This window comes from Chiloscyllium punctatum, chromosome 18 (genome assembly GCF_047496795.1).
Source record: "Chiloscyllium punctatum isolate Juve2018m chromosome 18, sChiPun1.3, whole genome shotgun sequence".
NCBI lineage: Eukaryota > Metazoa > Chordata > Chondrichthyes > Orectolobiformes > Hemiscylliidae > Chiloscyllium > Chiloscyllium punctatum.
Genome location: NC_092756.1, coordinates 73,690,759 through 73,711,014, shown reverse-complemented (window position 1 = coordinate 73,711,014; position 20,256 = coordinate 73,690,759). Strand labels below are relative to the sequence as shown.

The following is a 20,256-nucleotide window of genomic DNA, read 5'->3' as shown; positions in this document are numbered from 1 at the left end:
CCAATCCACTACATCAGAAGCTACAGTCTTACCCATTAAGCCACAAAAACTCAGTGCCAATACTCCACTGGGAATAGTTGATCTTAAATGAGTGCTACAGCCGAGCATATTCCAAGATCTGTTACGACACACTGAGGGACGCACTAAAGTTTCGGGCAGCTGCTGCCAAGGTGTAACAGGGAAACAACACAGTCTCAGGTCTTTCTGACAAATGATCACATCGTCCTTTCAGTTCTCAGACCCTCTTGGTGCCTGACAATGAACAGAGATCGGTTCCTGCCCATGTACAAAATGCTGTTTTTTTCACGACACAGAACTTTGAGAAATGTCAAAATTCCAGTATTTTGTTGGTTCTTTTCTCTCTGCATAGACTGTACACAACTGGTTTAGAACCTGTGTATGCATTTCTATTTGATTTTTTATGAATAAAGTCTATTTTTTAAATAAACAAAATTTGGAGAGAGAGAAGATCTGCCCGAACTTGCGAGACCCCCCTTTGTGGAAGAGAGCCAGCCCTATATCGGGACAGGAAGGAGATTCCAATGGCCCAGCATGGATTGTTCCAGTTAATACCCTCGCCTCCTTGACCACAAAGTGGGGAGTGAAGTGGGAGATTGCACGGGGCAGGGTGACACGAGGTACACGGACACACAAGATGGCCGCTGAGCCATAAGTCGGCCATTTGACACACAAGATGACCGCCAGACCACAATATGGAGAGAGACAGCAGAGCAAACACAGACACTGCCTGGGGCCACCAGAATGCCAGCACAATGCACTCACAACCGAGTTGATTAGTTTAAGGCGGATGGGAGAGACAATACACATGAAGAACATACACTGCCCGCCAAAGGGTCTGGGTCAGACAACACCTTTGATAGAAATGCTAACTGTTAGATACAGACTCAATACAGAGGGATAATAGCCAAGGCTGCAGTAATCGGCCTTCTCAGGAAGAGCGATGAGCGCCCATTACTACAGCAACGGACTTCCGCGCAGACGCTGAAACTGACAACTGCACTGAACTTAACAAAGGTCACGCTGGAACTGACAATAACTGCACCGAAACGATCAAGGAATCTGCAATGTTTACAATAAACAAGCCATGTTACAGAGACAATAACCTCATCACTGACCTATTATATCACAAAATGTATCACAGTATCTTGACCATGTGCTCCGGGTTGAGAGAAGAATCACAGCTGACCACTGTGCTGTTGGTGCTGCTCTCTCCCCGGAGCTCCGGGATTTCCTTGGACAATAAACTCTGTTGGTGAACCTCGACTCTGACTCAGAGCCTGGTGATTTTCAGCAGTTGCCTTCCAACAAATGTTTGTCCAATCTGTGTTCTCCAACGATGGCCGAACTACCTCACATCTCCATCATAGCCTCCTTGCAATTGTATTCAATACCTTGACTAAGAAAGGTAAGGGCTCAAATGCATAGCCACAACCCCATCAGTTCCAACCTTGAACACCCAGATTTCAATTATTTCCATTGACATATTGGACATCATCATAAATACCAAACATGCAGGTAATCTGGGGTTCAGTTGGTAATGTTGACAGAATATAGCTTACTCTAACACCAACACAACCAAACCAGAAGGTCCTTTGTCCATAGATAGGTAGGCCCATCTGTTGGAGCCCCAGTGATCTCTTGGGAAAGGCACCAACTTCCTAAACCAGAGATTGTGAGCTCAAATCTTATTTGGGGTTTTGAGTTTGTTGAAACCTTCACTGTGCAGCTGATCTCAATCCTGTGTGGTCACGTGACCATGGCAACAAAATCAGGCATTCTCAATTGATCCTCACCTGGAGAAATTTGACCAGATAGAAAATTGGCCAAACTAAATTAAACAGCAGCTATCAGCTCCAGAGAACAGTGCAACGAAGATCAAAGAGCTACAAAGATTCAAGAAGAACCAGTTCCAACCAGACTGAGGGTTGTATATTGGAGAAGTGTCAGCCTGAGTCAATCCACTTTATAGCTCCTCGCATGACAAGAGTCAAGGGTATTGGTATGACCCCATTGGATGATGTGAACCCAGCTCATGACCGTATTGGCCAAAGCCACAGAAGATTCTGGAAGACCAGGGACAGGAGAAGAGGAAAACACACCTGAACGCCAAACCCTTAGCAAAGCCTTGACTGGGTCCTGCAGTGGAGCTCTGACCATCTGCTCCAAACCTGTTCATAAAAACCCTCGCGTGAGAAGGGCAGGCCATTCAGCCCATCACATCCACACTGACCCTCTGAAGAGCATCCCATCCAGGCCCAACCCCTATCCTCTCACACTGCATTCCCCAAAGCCATTCCACGAAACCTGCACATCTTTGGACTGTGGGAGGAAACCAAAGCAACCGGAGTACCCCATGGAGAGAATGTGCAAACTCGACACAAACAGACACCCAAGGGAGGAATCAAAGCCAGGTCCCTGACACTGTGAGGCAGCAGTGCTACCCACTGAGCCACCTTGCCATCCCCAGGAGAATCTCAGCAGGTTTTAAGCCATTGTGACAGTGCTTTCTCTTTCAGAAAATTCACCTCAATCCTGCAAATCTTGTGCAAGACGATGTTGGGCACCACTTTCCATCTAGAGATTTTCCCAAAGTTGATTAGAAATCAAGTTGACAAAGGGCGAGTGACTGACACCCCAGATGGGACTGGAACTCACAAGCCCTGGCTTAGAAGGCCAGTGCCATATCCATTAGGCCACTGGGGCCACACACAAGGGTGAAAATCACAGCCTTTATGTACTGCACCCGACCTCTCTTACTGTGTGTTTCTGAGTGTTATACTCTCACTGATTGTTTTTTACCCCTACCATCTCATGCTAAATTGTTGGCTGCTTGATAAATCAATCTCGCTTCCCATTTGTCTCCAAACGGACATATGAGAAATTAACCAAACTCCAATGTTGCACAACTCAAGTCTGAGGAATATGGAGCAGACAGGAAAATAGCAAAGGGCTCAATGTTATTTTGTGCAGCACTTTCAAGATATTTGCAGTTAGTGGGGAAGGAGGAAGTGGAGATGTTGCAAAAAGCTGCATTGAGGACAAATCAACAGGATCTTAGCAGGCATTCAGCCCATTGTGGCTGTGCTGTCTCTTTCAGACAATTCACCCCAAGATCTCCCAAACCCTGGAATTACCTTGTGCAAGTTTCTACTAAAGAGCATTTTCCATAATCTCGAAGCAGGCAAGTGATTTTTAACGGAGTGGTTGAAAAATCCGGTCAATTTGGATTGAGATGGAGTTGATATGGGATGAAAATCAGCCACCACAAAGACCAGGCTTGAAAAGTCAACACCCCAAAAGGGATGTGAACCACCAATCCACTACATCAGAAGCTACAGTCTTACCCATTAAGCCACAAAAGCTCAGGGACAATACGCTACTGGGAATAGTTGATCTTAAATGAGTGCTACAGCCGAGCAGATTCCAAGATCTGTCACGACACACTGAGGGATGCACTAAAGTTTCGGGCAGATGCTGCCAAGGTGTAACAGGGAAACAACACAGTCTCAGGTCTTTCTGACAAATTATCACATCGTCCTTTCAGTTCTCAGACCCTCTTGGTGCCTGACAATGAACAGAGATCGGTTCCTGCCCAAGTACAAAATGCCGTTTTTTTTTCACGACACTGAACTTTGAGAAATGTCAAAATTCCAGTGTTTTGTTGGTTCTTTTCTCTCTGCATAGTCTATACACAAATGACTTAGAACCTTTGAATGCATTTCTATTTGATTTTTTATGGATAAAGTATATTTAAAAAAAAAGCAAAATCTGGAGAGAGAGAAGATCTGCCCGAACTTGCGAGACCCCCCTTTGTGGAAGAGAGCCAGTCCTATATCGGGACAGGAAGGAGATTCCAATGGCCCAACATGGATTGTTCCAGTTAATACCCTCGCCTCCTTGACCACAAAGTGGGGAGGGAAGAGGGGGTTGGCACGGGGCAGGGTGACACTAGGTACACGGACACACAAGATGGCCGCTGAGCCATAAGTTGGGCACTTGACACACAAGATGGCCGCCGGACCACAACATGGAGAGAGACAGCAGAGCAAACACAGACACTGCCTGGGGCCACCAGAATGCCCGCACAATGCACTCACAACCGAGTTGATTAGTTTAAGACGGATGGGAGAGACAATACACATGAAGAACATACACTGCCCGCCAAAGGGTCTGGGTCAGACAACACCTTTGATAGAAATGCTAACTGTTAGATACAGACTCAATACAGAGTGATAATAGCCAGGGCTGCAGTAATCGGCCTTCTCAGGAAGAGCGATTACCGCCCATTACTACAGCAATGGACTTCCGCGCAGACGCTGAAACTGACAACAACTGCACTGAAATTAACAAAGGCCACACTGGAACTGACAATAACAGCACTGAAACAATCAAGGATTCTGCAATGTTTCCAATAAACAAGCCATGTTACAGAGACAATAACCTCATCACTGACCTATTATATCACAAAATGTATCACAGTATCTTGACCATGTGCTCCGGGTTGAGAGAAGAATCACAGCTGACCACTGTGCTGTTGGTGCTGCTCTCTCCCCGGAGCTCCGGGATTTCCTTGGACAATAAACTCTGTTGGTGAACCCCGACTCTGACTCAGGGGCTGGTGATTTTCAGCAGTTGCCTTCCTACAAATGTTTGTCCAATCTGTGGATGTGACACTCCAAGTTCTCCAACGATGGCCTAACTACCTCACATCTCCATCATAGCCTCCTTGCAATTGTATTCAATACCTTGACTGAGAAAGGTAAGGACCCAAATGCATAGCCACAGCCCCATCAGTTCCAACCTTGAACACCCAGATTTCAATCATTTCCATTGACATATTGGACATCGTCATAAATACCAAACATGCAGGTAATCTGGGGTTCAGCTGGTAATGTTGACAGAATATAGCTTAGACTGACACCAACACAACCAAAACAGAAGTTACTTTGTCCATCAGTTGGTAGCTCTATCTGTTGGAGCCCCAGTGACCTCATGGGTAAGGCACTAACTTCCTAAACCAGAGATTATGGGCTCACATCTTATTTGGGGTTTTGATTTTGTTGAAACCTTCACTGTGCAGCTGATCTCAATCCTGTGTGGTCACGTGTCCATGGCAACAAAATCAGGCATTTTCAATTGATCCTCAGCAGGAGAAATTTGACCTGATAGAAAATTGGCCAAACTAAATTAAAGAGCAGCTATCAGCTCCAGAGAACAGTGCAACTAAGATCAAAGAGCTACAAAGATTCAAGAAGAACCAGTTCCAACCAGACTGAGGGTTGTATATTGGAGAAGTGTCAGCCTGAGACAATCCACTTTATAGCTCCTGGCATGACAACAGTTAAGTGTATTGGTGTGACCCCATTGGATGTTGTGAACCCTGCTGATTATTGTACTGGCCAAAGCCACAGAAGGTTCTGGAAGATCAGAGAAATGTAGGGTAGGAACACACACCTGGATGCCAGTCCCTTTGCGAAGCCTTGACTGGGCCTTGCAGTGGAGCTCTGACCATCTGCTCCAACCTTGTTCAGAGAAGCCCTAGAGTGGGGTGGGAGGAGGCCATTCAGACCATCACGTCCACACTGACCCTCTGAAGAGCATCCCATCCAGGCCCAACCCCTATCCTCTCACCCTGCATTCCCCAAAACCAATCCACCGAACCTGCACATCTTTGGGCTGTGGGAGGAAACCAAAGCACCCGGAGTACCCCATGGAGAGAATGTGCAAACTCTACACAAACAGACACCCAAGGGAGGAATCAAAGCCAGGTCCCTGATGCTGTGAGGCAGCAGTGCTAGCCACTGAGCTGCCATGACATCCTCAGGAGAATCTCAGCAGGTTTTCAGCCATTGTGACTGTGCTGTCTCTTTCTGACGGTTTACCCCACTATCCTGCATATCCTCAACATTCTGTATTTTTCTGACACAAGGTACCACCAACCCAATTCAGACCTGGGGACTTATCCAGATGACATGAAAAATTGACTTGACCTCAGACAAAGATCAGCCATGAAGACAAGGGTTAAAATGTCAGACACCCCAGATGGGACTTGAACCCACAATCCCTGGCTTAGGAGGCCAGTGCCTTATCCATTAGGCCACTGGGGCCACATGTGCGATGCTAAAATGACAGCTTTTAAGTTTTGTTTTGCAAGAACACACTGTCTGTGGCTCAGCCAGCACAGAGTTAGTGCCCTGGACTGAGGGGATTCTAAATCTCCTGGTTAGAAATGTTTTTCTCTTTACCCCCGCACTGCTGCCTAACTGTGGTAGTGCTTATATTTTCCCCAGCACCCATGTTGTGTGTGTGCAGGTGTGAGACACAGTGAAAGACAACAGATGGACAAATCTTTCTTCAATTCCCATCACCAGGAAGAAAGGAAACAGCCGAGTGGCCAGTGACAAGCATCAAAGGGCAATGCTGTGTGACCAAACAGTGAGGGGGAGGGCACTCTCTGAACAGCTCAAGGATGTTGGTAGACACTGCGTGCTCCTTCTCCAGGGACACCCGGGCTCGAACGTAACCATGGAAGAGGGTCAGGCAATCGGCCCTAACAACCAGTTTGGCCAGGCCCAGGAGCAGACCCACGAGGAGATCCTCTGACCAACCCTCCCCCCTCGGCACTGGGTGCCCAATGATGGGGAGTGTGGGGTTGAAGTCCAACCAGAAACGGAGGAGAAGGTTTCCCAGAAAGCTAAAAAGGGAGTGCAAGCGCCCTGTTCCATGGACTCCACAGCACCACAGAACAAGCAGTTGGGCTGGGAGTCCGTGAACCACCACAATCTGCGGACTGCCGCGTGCAATACCCTCCACCCCAGATCCCCGTGAGAAAGGGGAAGGACTCCCATGTAGAGAGCCCTTCACTGGGGATGGTCCCCACCGCCCGGTGGTAAATGGGCACGCCAGGGTGTGTCCGGGAGGTGGATGAGGGTGTGCAGCAGCAGTCTGTACAGGGCCCTGTGTGATACACCCCTGAAAGGGACAAAACTAAAACTCCGGAGACAGCTCAGGTTGTGGGGCACAGTCTCCCGCAGGAAGTACAGGACCCTGGGGCCAATGTGAAATTCCGTCCGGGCAGGAGTGAGTGCAGACGGGATCCCACCGCACACCTGAGCATCCTCCAACTGGGGCACTACGAGGGGTCTGAGCACCGTCGTTTTAAGGTGTCGGATGGTGGTGGCCACGTACCGGACGTCTACCGCTGCCCTGCTCGCTATATCCTGCGGCAGCGTCCAGCCCAGGCCCCCACCATCCAGCACGTCCCCGACCCTGGTCACCCTTGCAGTCACGGCCCTCCCCTCCGACAGTCGCTCGAACCCACGAGTACGGAGGTGCGGATTCCTGAGCAACGTCTCCCTGACGACAGCCGCTACTCCTGCCGGAGGGTAGGCGTGACGCGATTCGACCATGTTCCAGACCGTGAGCAGGTCCTGGTAAAAGACAGGCAGTGTCCTGAGAGTGACCTCCAAACCATCACGGTCCCTGAACAGGAGCTGAGTGTCGTAGTTGAGGTTACGCACCTGGTGGAAAAAATACGTCGCCAGGGCACCCCGCCCAGGGGGAGGCTCAATGTAAAGGTATCGCTGCAAGGTCTGAAGGTGGAACGTCGCTACCTGGGTGTGAACGCACATCAGCGACTGACCGCCCTCCTCAATATGGAGACTCAGGACCTGCGCAGTGACCCAGTGCATCTTTTTGTCCCAGAAGAAGTGAACCAACATTCTCTGGATGTCATCGACAAAACCAGGAGGAGGGACCAAAGTGACCAGCCGGTACCACAGCATGGCAGGCACCAGCTGGTTTATGACCAACACTCGACTCCTGTGAGACAGCACTCGGAGCAGTCCTGTCCAGGGCGGAACCTGTAACTGGAGTGGGTGTGATGGTGGGGGGAATGGGGGTGGAGTCATGAGCAGGGGTAGTGTTCCCCTCGGGGTTCTGGGGGGTGGGGATAGTGACAGTGGGTTCTGTGGGGGGCACGTCAGCAGAATGCAGGGGAGTGGCGGAAGTGGTGGTGACCAGGGCAGTCGGGGTGGCGGAAGTCACTGAGCATGTGGCATCAGCGATGATGTGAAGGGCGGAAGTGATGTCACGTGTGATGCATGAGGAATTGTGAAGGGTGGAAGTGGTTGTGGAGTGGCCATGATGGGGCGGAAGTGACATCATCAATCAGCGTGAAAAATTCAGTCAGCATGGATTGAGATGAAGTTGACATGAAATGAAAATCAGCAACAAAGCCCAGGCAAAAAACCCAAGCCCCCCAGATGGGACTTGAACCAACTATTACAAGCTTAAGGAAGCCAGTGCCTTATCCATTAGACCCCTATCACTTCCACCTTGGGCTCTCTGTGGAAAGTGTTGACCTCAAAGTATGGAGCAGCTGCTGTCAAGGTGTAACAGTTAAAGAACACTGTCTAAGGCCTTTCTGACCAGTTATGACATTGTCACTTCATTTCTCAGACCCTCTTGGTGCCTCAGAATGAAGAGAAATCGTTTCCTGCCTCAGTAGAAAGATCTGCCCGAAATTGCGAGACCCCCCTTTGTGGAAAAGAGCCAGCCCTATATCGGGACAGGAAGGAGATTCCAATTTCTGGATTAGTGGTGCTGGAAGAGCACAGCAGTTCAGGCAGCATCCAAGGTGCTTCGAAATCGACGTTTCAGGCAAAAGCCCCTCATCAGGAATAAAGGCAGTGACCCTGAAGCGTGGAGAGACAAGCTAGAGGAGTGGGGAGAAAGTAGCATCGAGTACAATGGGTGAGTCGGGGAGGGGATGAAGGTGATAGGTCAGGGAGGAGAGGGTGGAGTGGATAGGTGGAAAAGGAGATAGGCAGGTAGGACAAGTCCGGACAAGTCATGTGGACAGTGCTGAGCTGGAAGTTTGGAACTAGGGTGAGGTGGGAGAAGGGGAAATGAGGAAACTGTTGAAGTCCACATTGATGCCCTCGGGTTGAAGTGTTCCGAGGTGGAAGATGAGGCGTTCTTCCTCCAGGCGTCTGGTGGTGAGGGAGCGGCGGTGAAGGAGGCCCAGGACCTCCATGTCCTCAGCAGAGTGGGAGGGGGATTTGAAATGATTCCAATGGCCCAACATGGATTGTTCCAGTTAATATTCTTTCTCAGATGGATAGAGGTGGAGAGAGAGTAAAGATTGTGGGAATTTGGGGAATGCTGACAATCTGTTTTAATATTTTGTTAATAAAATCAAGTTGAACCGCAAACCAATTTTGTCCCCCTTTGTCTTCATCACCAACAGGAATACTAAAGGAAAGTTGAGTTTAATTACATTGTGTTACTAATGTTCATCTGGTTGATCAGTGGAAATTAAAAGCCATATCACACAACAGGCAGAGTCAATCTTTAGCTGAGTAGAAGTTCAGCAGAGAGAAACAGACTTACTTTGTGATATAATAGGTAATTCCTGTCCCATTGATCTATTAACTGCAGGGAACTTTCAGATACGTGGTATCTTTAGAGCAATTAAATATCCTCCCAAGATATATGCTTTCACTCTCAACTGAAGATGTTATAACTTCAATGGCTAAGAGTATTAACCAATAAATCAATGCCAAGCAAGTTGAAGAATTACACTTGGCACATCATCATCGCTGTCATTGCAGAATGCAGCATAACCTATTCCGTCTTCTAACCTACTGACAGCCTACTTTTCAGAAGTCTCCTTACACGACTCTGAAAACAAATTAAAAGAAACCAATTAAACCAAATAAGCACAAATTAAAATGTCCCAGTCATTTAAAAAGGCTCTGTAACAAAAGTCAAAATCTCCCAAGAAAGCTTACACTTACAGAGTTACAGAGTTGTACAGATCCTTCGCTCCAACTCATCCATGCCAACCAGATATCCGCAAGTTATCTAGTCCCACAAACCAGCATTTGGTCCATATCCCTCTGAAACCTTCTTATTCATGTCCCCATCCAGCTGCCTTTTAAATGGTACAGAGTCTTAGAGTTATACAGCACGGAAACAGACCCTTTGGTCCAACTCGTCTATGCCGACCTGATATCCTGAATTAATCTAGTCCGACTTGCCAGCATTTGGCCCATATCCCTCTAAACCCACCCTGTTCATATACCCCCATCCAGATGCCTTTTAAATGTTTTGGAGGAGCCGGGGTTAGACTGGGGTGGACAAAGTTAAAAATCACACAACACCAGGTTATAGCCCAGCGGGTTTATTTGGAAGCACGAGCTTTCGAAGCGATGCTCCTTCACTGGGTGGTTGTCTTCACCTGATGAAGAAGCAGCGCTCTGAAAGCCAGTGCTTCCAAATAAACCTGTGGGATTAAAACCTGGTGTTGTGTGACTTTTAACTTCTAAATGTTGTTATTGTACCAGCCTCCACCACTTCCTCTTGCAGTATGTTCCATATAAGCACCACCCTCTGCATGAAAAGGTTGCCCCTTAGGTTCCTTTTAAATTATTATTCATCTCACCTTAAACCTTTCCCCCTCTGTTTTTGTCCTCCCCCACCCTGGGGAAAAGACTGAAGCTATTCACCCTATCCATGTCCCTCATGATTTTATAAACCTCTATAAGGCCACCCTTCAGCCTCCGACGCTCCTGTGAAAATAGCCTCAGTCTATTCCTCCTCCCCCGATAGCACAAACCCTGTAACCCTTACAACACCCTTGTAAATCTTTTCTGAATGCTTGCAAGTTTTACAACATCTTTCTATAGCAGGGAAACCAGAATTGAACGCAGTATTCCAAAAGGTGGCCTCACCAATATCCTGTACAGCCACAACCCAACATCCCAATTCCTATACTCAATGCACTGACTCATAAAGGCAAGTGGATCAAATGCCTTCTTCACTGTGCTATCTACCTGCAACTCCTTCTCTTCCTAATCTATGTGTATGTGAGTTACAATAATCTTTTTGCATTCTGATATGAAGAGATTGACTCTTTTGTTAATTCAACATATCCAGGTTTAATTGGCTACTTTTAAACACCAATTCAAATGATTTGGGAGGAAGACATCCACAAGAAAGGGTCCCTTTTTAAATTAACCTGTTAGTGACCAAACAAGGATACAGGTAAATGAAGAAAGGAAACCATTTCATCCCTGCTCACCTAGGAGCTTAACAATTTGGGGTATCTGTCTGGAACTGTAATAACGTGGGGAACAATTCTCACACCAGCCTCTCTTTGTAAGTGCTCCATGTATTTACGAAACAATGCTCTTCACCAGCACATCTCAGTGATATATTTAACATTCCATTCACATTAATCACTCCAAGGGCATGACCTACATGAAGAATATAAACAGTAAGTGTTGAAACTCTCAGGTTCGGAAGCATCTGCTGAAAAAAACGAAATGAATATTGCAAATTGAGAATTGTGTTTCTCTCCACAGATGCTACCTGACCTGCATTTCAATATTTCCTGATTTTATTGCAGATTTCCAGCACTTGTGGTATTTAACTTGTGTATAATTTTTTTACGTAAGGAGAATGGAGACTTGAAAACATTGAATGGGACTTTTGCTCATTAACCTCTTGGGAATTGTCTGCTGTTGAATGATTTGATTCAGACTTTAGACAAGGTGCAATCATGACAAAGTCTGTGGGATTGTACTTATTATATATCAAGGAACAGCTCATCAAAGAAGGCAATCCTCTGAAACATATGAATTCTCACCTCAAGTTTGGGGAAAAAGGTATAAAGGACAAGTATTAGATGGGGTGAGATCTGATCAACTTCAGAAAAACTTTGATCTTAAAACTACAATTCTACAGTGAAAGTGAAATATTGCGAAGTGTATGGTTAATTGTCGATGATATTTGTTCCTCCTTATTTAATTTCTATAAGTATCTGTAGAGTAATTTATAAACATATATTTACGAACCATTGTCATGCATAATTTTGGTAATTTTATAATTTGCCATTACTTTCTCTTCATCATATTCAAGGAGAGTGTTTATTACAGTGAGTGATACCACACAGTCTTTCAATTGCACTGAATTGGTTTTAAAAGATAACTCAATCAATGAAGGTTGATGCTATCGATGGTTCCTGTCGATATATTTCGTTGACCTGTTCAGACGTGTTATGATGTTAAATCTTAGGCAGAAAGAGGAAGAAGGTATAAGTAAGGTTCAAGAAACTGAAGACAGACAGAGCCCTGGAGATAACAGGAATGAACTCAAACTAGGAAATAGAGAATTTGAAGAGACCATGCGATGTTGATGGAAAACAGGATTAAGGAACCTCCAAGGCATTTTACAGAGGGATAACAAGCAACAGGTCACCAGGGAAAGAGTATGTCTTCTCAGAGCAAAGGAGGGAATTTACACATGGAGCCGGAGGAAGTGGGTGAGGTTCTTAATGAATAAAGTGCATTGGTATTTCCAAAGGATTCTGGGTAGTCCAAGATGGAGGACGGGAAAAAGTTGTGACTGTAAGAGCTGCCCCTTTTTTGAGGCATTTTAGGTGTTGGGGGTGATTTCCTCAAATTCCAGGAGCAGCAATTACTGTTTTATTATGCAACTTTGGAGAAAAAAACCTCAAAACATCGGCACTTTTAAAAGGAAGAAAATCAGACAAAGAAAGTGAGTACATGGTCAGGGGGGCGGGAGGGAAGAAACCTACACTGCTCACTGATATGGATAGGAAGGGTCGAGAGGGATATGGGCCCAGTGTGGGCGAATGGGACGGGATTAGATTAGGATATGTGGTCGGCATGGACGAGTTGGAGCGAAGGGTCTGTTTCCATGCTGTACATCCCTATGGCTCTATGACATGGTGGATGGTGAGTCTTGTATATTGATATTCTAGAGCATGTCAATATTAAAAAGGAGGTGTTGGGTGTTTTGAAAAGCATTAAGGTAGACAAGTCCCCAAGACCTGATGGAATCTATCATAGAATCCTGAGAGAGGCAGGTGTGGAAATTGCTACGGATTTGTACAAAATATTTGTATCCTTTATAGTCCCAGGAGAATTCCCAGAGGACTGGAGAATACCCAATGTTGTTTCTTTCCTTAAGAATGGCAACAAGAATAATTCAGGAAATTAAAGGCCAGATTGGCTTCCTGTTATTCATTGCTTGGACATCACTGTCTTTGACTGGATGGTACCCCCTGGAAGTCACTCTGTAAAGATCTCCACCCCTCTACCTTGGGGTCTCAGGATCTCAAGGTGTTCCTCTCTTTGGCCAAGGTTTCGGTCCATGTGTAATGGTTTCCTGAATGTGGTTCCTGTGAAGTGCCTCGTGCCATAAAAAGGGATCCCTACATGCAGGCTGTAGTTGGGTTGAAGTGTTATGGAGAGCAGGCAGGAAAGTGGAGTTAAGGCCGAGATGAGATCAGCCGTGATGGTGTGGAATGACAAAGCAGGCTCGAGGAGCTGAATTGCCGAATTTTTAAGATCTTCGGAGCACAACCAAAGACAGAGCTATCAATTGTCGTGGGTGGCTCACATGGTATCTCACCTCAGATGCATCATGAAGAGGGTGTCCATGTTCAAAGCCAGGGGTTGTGAGTTCATATCCCATTTGGGCTGTTATGTTTTTAAACATGAACTCTGATCAGCACCCTGTGTCTGTTTGATCTCAATTCCAGTTAATAAGGGGAGATGGTGGTGCAGTGCTAGACCTGGAGTAGGAATCCAGAACACCAAGTTCATGGTGTGGGGGAGATGGACTGTAATCCCACCATACAAGGTGGTGAAATCTCAGCTCAGGAGGAGCTTTGTCTGATGATAACCATATATTGCTATTGAGGTTTGTTCGGAAGCTAACTGGTTCCATATTCTCCTTTCAGGAAGAAAACCTGGTGAGACTACAGACCCACAGCAATGTGGTTGACTCACCCTCTGGGCAATAAACGCTGGCCTAGTCAGAAACATATCGCATTCCTTCCCTGTAGCTCGGTCACAATCCTGGAACACCCTCCATTGATTCATTGTAGGTTTACCTCCAACAAATGGTCAAAAATCACACCACACCAGGTTATAGTCCAACAGGTTTATTTGAAAACATGAGCTTTTGGAGCATTGCTCCTTCATCAGGTGTAATGAGAGAGGAGGCATCAGACACAGAATGTATAAGTAAAATATCAAAGGGTCATACAAGTGATGGGAATGTATTGAACAAATCCAAAATGGCCGACTCCCTCCTGTTCAATCTTCAATCAGTTCGAAAGGAGATACAGGCAGCACATGGATTGCAGTGGTTCAAAAAGATAGCTCCCCATCACCTTTCAGGGGAAACTAGGGAGAGGCAATAAATGTTGATCTAGCCAGCAATGTTCACGCCCTAGAAATGAATAAAAACAATCCCACAGTGGAGTAAACTGCCAGGGAAAAAGTCATAGTGTAATGACTTGAAAACATCAAGCCCCAATTTTGAATGGTTTCTATTGTTATGTTTTACATTATCATCCAAAACGCACCAGTCATTGACATAAAGGTTATGATTTGGAGGAGCCAGTGTTAGACTGGGGCGGACAACGTTACAAATCACACAGCACCAGGTTATAGTCTAACAGGTTTATTGGGAAACACTAGCCTTCGATGCACTGCTTCTTCATCATGTGGTTGTGGAGCAGGATAGTAAAACACTGAAGTTTTGGCAACAGGATTGCAGTGTCATGGCATGTAATATTAAACAAATTGAGCTGAAATCTTTCATCTTTTAGAATGATCATGTTCGTTTCAGTTCCTTGTTATGTCCATCCCAGACCTTTGTTAAAGTTACATTCTCAAGAGAGTTTTAACAATCGGTGCCATCTCAGCTCAGATAATGCATTGAAGATGTGGGATTATAATCTGTCTGTGTCCCAATGTTCGCTCAAACTGATTCTATTTCAAAAGTGGCATTTACAGAATCTTACATGGTTTTATGCAGTTTTTGAGAAAAACTAAAGATAATTCTGAACGTACAAATTCACCCCACAAACGTATACGTGTGTGCGTGCAGGGGAGACCGAGTGAGTGTGTGCATTTGGGTGTGCGTGGGAGGGGGCGATGGTGTGAGTGTCTGTGAGAGTGTGTGTATGTGTATGTGTTTGAGTGTAATGGGGTATACATCTGTGAGAAGGTGTGTGTGTGGGTGTGAGTGTGGGAGTGTGTATGTGTATTGTGTGACAGGATGTGTGTGTGTGTGTGTGTGTGCATGTGTGTGTGTGTGTGTGTACTGCAGTGGGGTCAGCTGTAGTGTGACATAAACCCAAGGTCCCAGTTGAGGCCATCCCCATGGGTACCAAACATGGCTATCAGCCTCTGCTCGGCCACTTTTCGTTGTTGCCTGTCCCAAAGCCCACCTTGGAGGATGGTTACCTGAAGGATTGAGGTTGAAAGTACCTGATCGTTGAAGTGATCTCCGACTGGGAGGGAACACCTCTGTTTGGTGATTGCTACGCGGTGCCCATTCATCTGTTGCCGTAGCCTCTGCTCGGTCTCACCAATGTACCATGCATTGGGCATCCTTCCCTGCAGCGTATGAGATAGACAACGTTGGCCGAGTCACATGAGTACCTGCAGCGTACATGGTGGGAGATGTCCCCGTGTGTAATGGCGGTATCCATGGTGACACTCTGACACGTTTTACAGTGTCTGCTGTGACAGTGTTGTTTGGTGTTGTCCTGAAGGCCGGGCAGTTTGCTGTGAACAATGGTCTGTTTAAGGTTTGGTGGCTGTTTAAAGGTGAGAAGTGGAGGGGTGGGGAAGGTCTTGGCGAGGTGCTCATCCTCATCGATAATGTGTTGCAGGCTGTGGAGAACGTGACGTAGTTTCTCAGCTCCTGGTAAGTACTGGACAATGAAGGGTACCCTGTTGGTTGCAGCTCGTGTCTGTCTCCTGAGGAGGTCATTGCAGTTTCCCGCTGGGGCATGTCAGACCGGGCGATTGATGAGTTTAGCATCGTATCACATTCTTATCAGGGCATCCTTGTGTACTTCCAAGTGCCCCTCACATTCCCCCTGACCTGAACAGATCCTGTGTAAGTGTACGGCTTGTACAGAGGGGACGGCTGTTTTAATATGTTGAGGGTGGGTTTGTGGTTGAGTGAGGTGCTGTGGTGCCCATCCTTGATGGAGATGCATGTGTCCAAGAATGAGACAGATACTAAAGAGGAGTCCATGGTGAGTTTGATGGTGGGATGAAACTCGTGAAATGTTGGTGAACATAAATGTTGGGAGAGTGCAGCATTGTTCTGACATGAACACAACCAAGGTTGAGGGGATCAATTCTCCTGACATGGCCCCAGAAGCACGTGTTGTCCCAGAGACCTAACAGCTCCATCTCTGATCTTCGAAGCTACTGCCTGTGGTTTACATCCCTTCTGGGGATACTTTCAATTTAAACATTCTCTCCAATTAAAACCCTCTCACTGCATTATCTCCATTCAAATTCAGTTAATCTCTGACCTGCCATCTTTAAACATCTGCATGGCTGCTTTGAGATCATCGAACTGTACAAACATTGAGCTTGCTTGACCTCTATACTGTTCTGTTGGTATTTAACAGGAAAGCTGGGAATTTTTCTTGCAAACGTTTCATCCCCTGTCTCGGTGACATCCTCAGTGCTTGAGAGTCTCCTGTGAAGTGCTTCTGTGATATTTCCTCTGGCATTTATCGTGGCCTGTCTCTGCCGCTTCCGGTTGTCAGTTCCAGCTGTCCGCTGTAGTGGCCGGTATATTGGGTCCAGGTCGATGTGTTTGTTGATAGAGTCTGTGGATGAGTGCCATGCCTCTAGGAATTCCCTGGCTGTTCTCTGTTTGGCTTGTCCTATAATGGTAGTGTTGTCCCAGTCGAATTCATGTTGCTTGTGTTCTGCGTGTGTGGCTACGAAGGATAGCTGGTCGTGTCGTTTCGTGGCTAGTTGGTGACACCTTTGTGATAATTAAAAACACAGAAATAGAGAACACACACCAGATCATCAACGCCACACTCACAGGAATCCGATTCACTAGAGAGGAAGAAAAGGACAACCAACTCCCGTTCCTAGACGTGATGGTACAGAGAACACCGAACGGTGAATTCACCACAAAGGTTTACAGGAAAGCCACACACACAGACCAAGTCCTAAACTAGGAAAGCAACCACCCCAACACACACAAACGAAGTTGCATCAAGACACTATTCAAAAGGGCCACAATACATTGCAGCACACCAGAACTGCAAAAAGAGGAAGAGGAACACCTATACAAGGTATTCGCCAAAAACGGATACCCTCGCAATTTCATCAACAGATGCTTAAGAGATAGACAATGGAACGAGGACATGCTGCAACCCAAAGGACTAGCTACACTATCATACATCAGGAGCATTTCTGAACTGACAGCCAGACTACTGCGACCACTAGGACTCATAACAGCACACAAACCAACAGCCACGCTCAGACAACAACTCACCAGAACGAAGGACCCGATACCCAACGTGAGCAAAACCAATGTAGTGTACAAAATCCCATGCAAGGACTGCACAAAACACTACATCGGACAAACAGGAAGACAGCTAACGATCCGTATCCATGAACACCAACTAGCCACGAAACGACAAGACCAGCTATCCTTAGTAGCCACACACGCAGAAGACAAGCAACATGAATTCGACTGGGACAACACTACCATTATAGGACAAGACAAAAAGAGAACAGCCAGGGAATTCCTAGAGGCATGGCACTCATCCACAGACTCTATCAACAAACACATCAACCTGGACCCAACATACCAGCCACTACAGCAGACAGCTGGAACTGACAAACGGAAGCGGCAGAGACAGGCCACGATAAATGCCGGAGGAAACTGCACAGAAGTGTTTCACAGGAGGCTCCCAAGCACCTGAGGATGTCACCTGGACAGGGGACGAAACGTTTGTAAGAAAAATTCCCAGCTCGACGAACAGAACCAAAACAACTAGCACCCGAGCTACAAATCTTCTCCCAAACTCATTTAACAGGAAAAAATGCAGGTGAAATAAAGTTATTCCACACTCAATAATTTATATTTACATTCAATGAGTTGGACCAAGATAACAGTAATCCTAAAGGTGGAAGATTCATTGAAAATATTTGATTTGCAAGTAATGATAGACACAGTGAAAAGTTTTGTCTTGTGAGCAATACAGGCAGCTCACAGAGTTCAGTAACATAGATAAGTAAACAACAGGGAAACAGCAGCAGGAACAACAACACAGGTACAGGCAAAGATTGAGAGTCTGTGAGACCGTTCAGTATTCTAACAACAGAAGGGTAGGAACTGTTTCAAAACCGGTTGGTGCGTGTGTTCAGGCTTCTGTACCTTCTCCCCGATGGTAGAGGTTGTAGAAAAACATTGCCAGGGTGGGATGGATCTTTGAGAATGCTGGAGACCTTTCCTTGACAGTGGGCCTGGGAGATGGATTCTATAGATGGGAGGTTGGCCTTTGTGATTGTCTGGGCCGAGTTCACCACTCTCTGTAACCGTCTCCAATCTTGAATGGTACAGTTGCCAAACCAGGTAGTGATACATCCAGACAGAATGCTGTCGATGGTGCACCTATAAACATTGGCAGGGGTATTCTCTGTCAGTAATATCCGATGTTCTGGAGGGATCAGTGTTGAAGGGTTGGTTTGTTGATGAGAGTGTGATGAGAGCTGGCTTCCAAAAGCAACCTCTCCAACCGTACTCTCAGGAATCTCGTCCCCATCCAGAAACAGCAGCCACTTGATGACCACCTTCAACATTCAATCCTGCAGATCCTCGAAAATCTTGTGCAAGATCATATGGAATACCACTGACCATCAACTGAATGCAGAGATGGGGATTTTCCCAAAATAGATTAGAAATAAAGGATAAGCCACAGAGACACCCCAGATGGGACTTGAACCCACAATCTCTGGTTTAGGAGGCCAGTGCCTTATCCATTAGGCCACTGGGGCCCCACATGCTGGTTGCCAATGGCAGCCTTGAAATACTGCACCCTGACCTCTCATAGTGTTTGTTTCTGAGTGTTGGATGCTCACTGATTGTTTTTTACCCCTTCCATCTCATGCTAAATTGTTGGCTGCTTGATAAATTGATCCCGCCTCCCATTTCTCCCCAAATGGACAGATGAAAAATCAACCAAACTCCAACTTTCTGGATTAGTGGTGCTGGAAGAGCACAGCAGTTCATGCAGCATCCAAGTAGCTTTGAAATCCACGTTTCGGGAAAAAGGGCTTTTGCCCAAAATGTCGATTTCGAAGCTACTTGGATGCTGCCTGAACTGCTGTGCTCTTCCAGCACCACTAATCCAGAATCTGGTTTCCAGCATCTGCAGTCATTGTTTTTACCACCTTCAAACTCCAACTTTGCACATCTCAAGTCTGAGGAAAATGGAGCAGACAGGAAAATAGCAAAGGGCTCAATGTTATTTTGTGCAGCACTTTCAAGATATTTGCAGTTACTGGGGAAGGAGGAAGTGGAGATGTTGCAAAAAGCTGCATTGAGGACAAATCAACACAATCTTAGCGGGCATTCAGCCCATTGTGGCTGTGCTGTCTCTTTCAGACAATTCACCCCAAGATCTCCCAAATCCCGGAATTACCTTGTGCAAGTTTCTATTAAACAGCATTTGCCATTATCTCAACACAGGCACAATGATTTTTAACAGAGTAGTTTAAAAATCCAGTCAATTTGGATTGAGATGAAGTTGACATGTGATGAAAATCAGCCACTGCAAAGAGCAGGCTTAAAAATGAAATCCCTGAAATCCCAGATTTCACAGGCCAGTGCCATAGCCATTAGGCCACGAGGGCGCTATGTTGGTAGACCACTGGAAACAGTTGACCTCAAATGAGTGCGACAGCCAAGCACACTCCCAGATCTGTGACAACACACTGAGGGATGCACTAAAGTTTCGGGCAGCTGCTGCCAAGGTGTAACAGGGAAACAACACAGTCTCAGGTCTTTCTGACAAATGATCACATCGTCCTTTCAGTTCTCAGACCCTCTTGGTGCCTGACACTGAACAGAGATCGTTTTCTGCCCAAGTACAAAATGCCTTTCTTTCCACAACGATACAGAAGGTTTGAGAAATGTCAATATTCCAATGGTTTGTTGGTTCTTTTCTCTCTGCTTAGACTGTACACAACTGATTTAGAACCTTTGTATGCATTTCCAAATGATGTTACAAACTGTTTCAATACTTTGTTCATCAAATCAAGTTGAAACACAAATCAAATTTAGTCTCCCTTTGTCCCCATCACCAACAAGAATACTTGAGTAAAGTTGTGAGGAATTCATCAGATCAATGAGACTCCA

The 20,256-nt window shown here is 46.1% G+C and overlaps 2 non-coding genes across 2 annotated transcripts; both read right to left on the bottom strand.

Annotated features, from left to right (window-relative positions):
* Window positions 1-6,055: 6,055 nt before the first annotated feature.
* On the bottom strand, window positions 6,056-6,128 carry trnar-ccu (transfer RNA arginine (anticodon CCU)). Its single transcript has one exon. It is a non-coding gene; the product is annotated as a tRNA-Arg (tRNA).
* Window positions 6,129-18,820: 12,692 nt separating this feature from the next.
* On the bottom strand, window positions 18,821-18,893 carry trnar-ccu (transfer RNA arginine (anticodon CCU)). The gene has a single exon. It is a non-coding gene; the product is annotated as a tRNA-Arg (tRNA).
* Window positions 18,894-20,256: the final 1,363 nt, after the last annotated feature.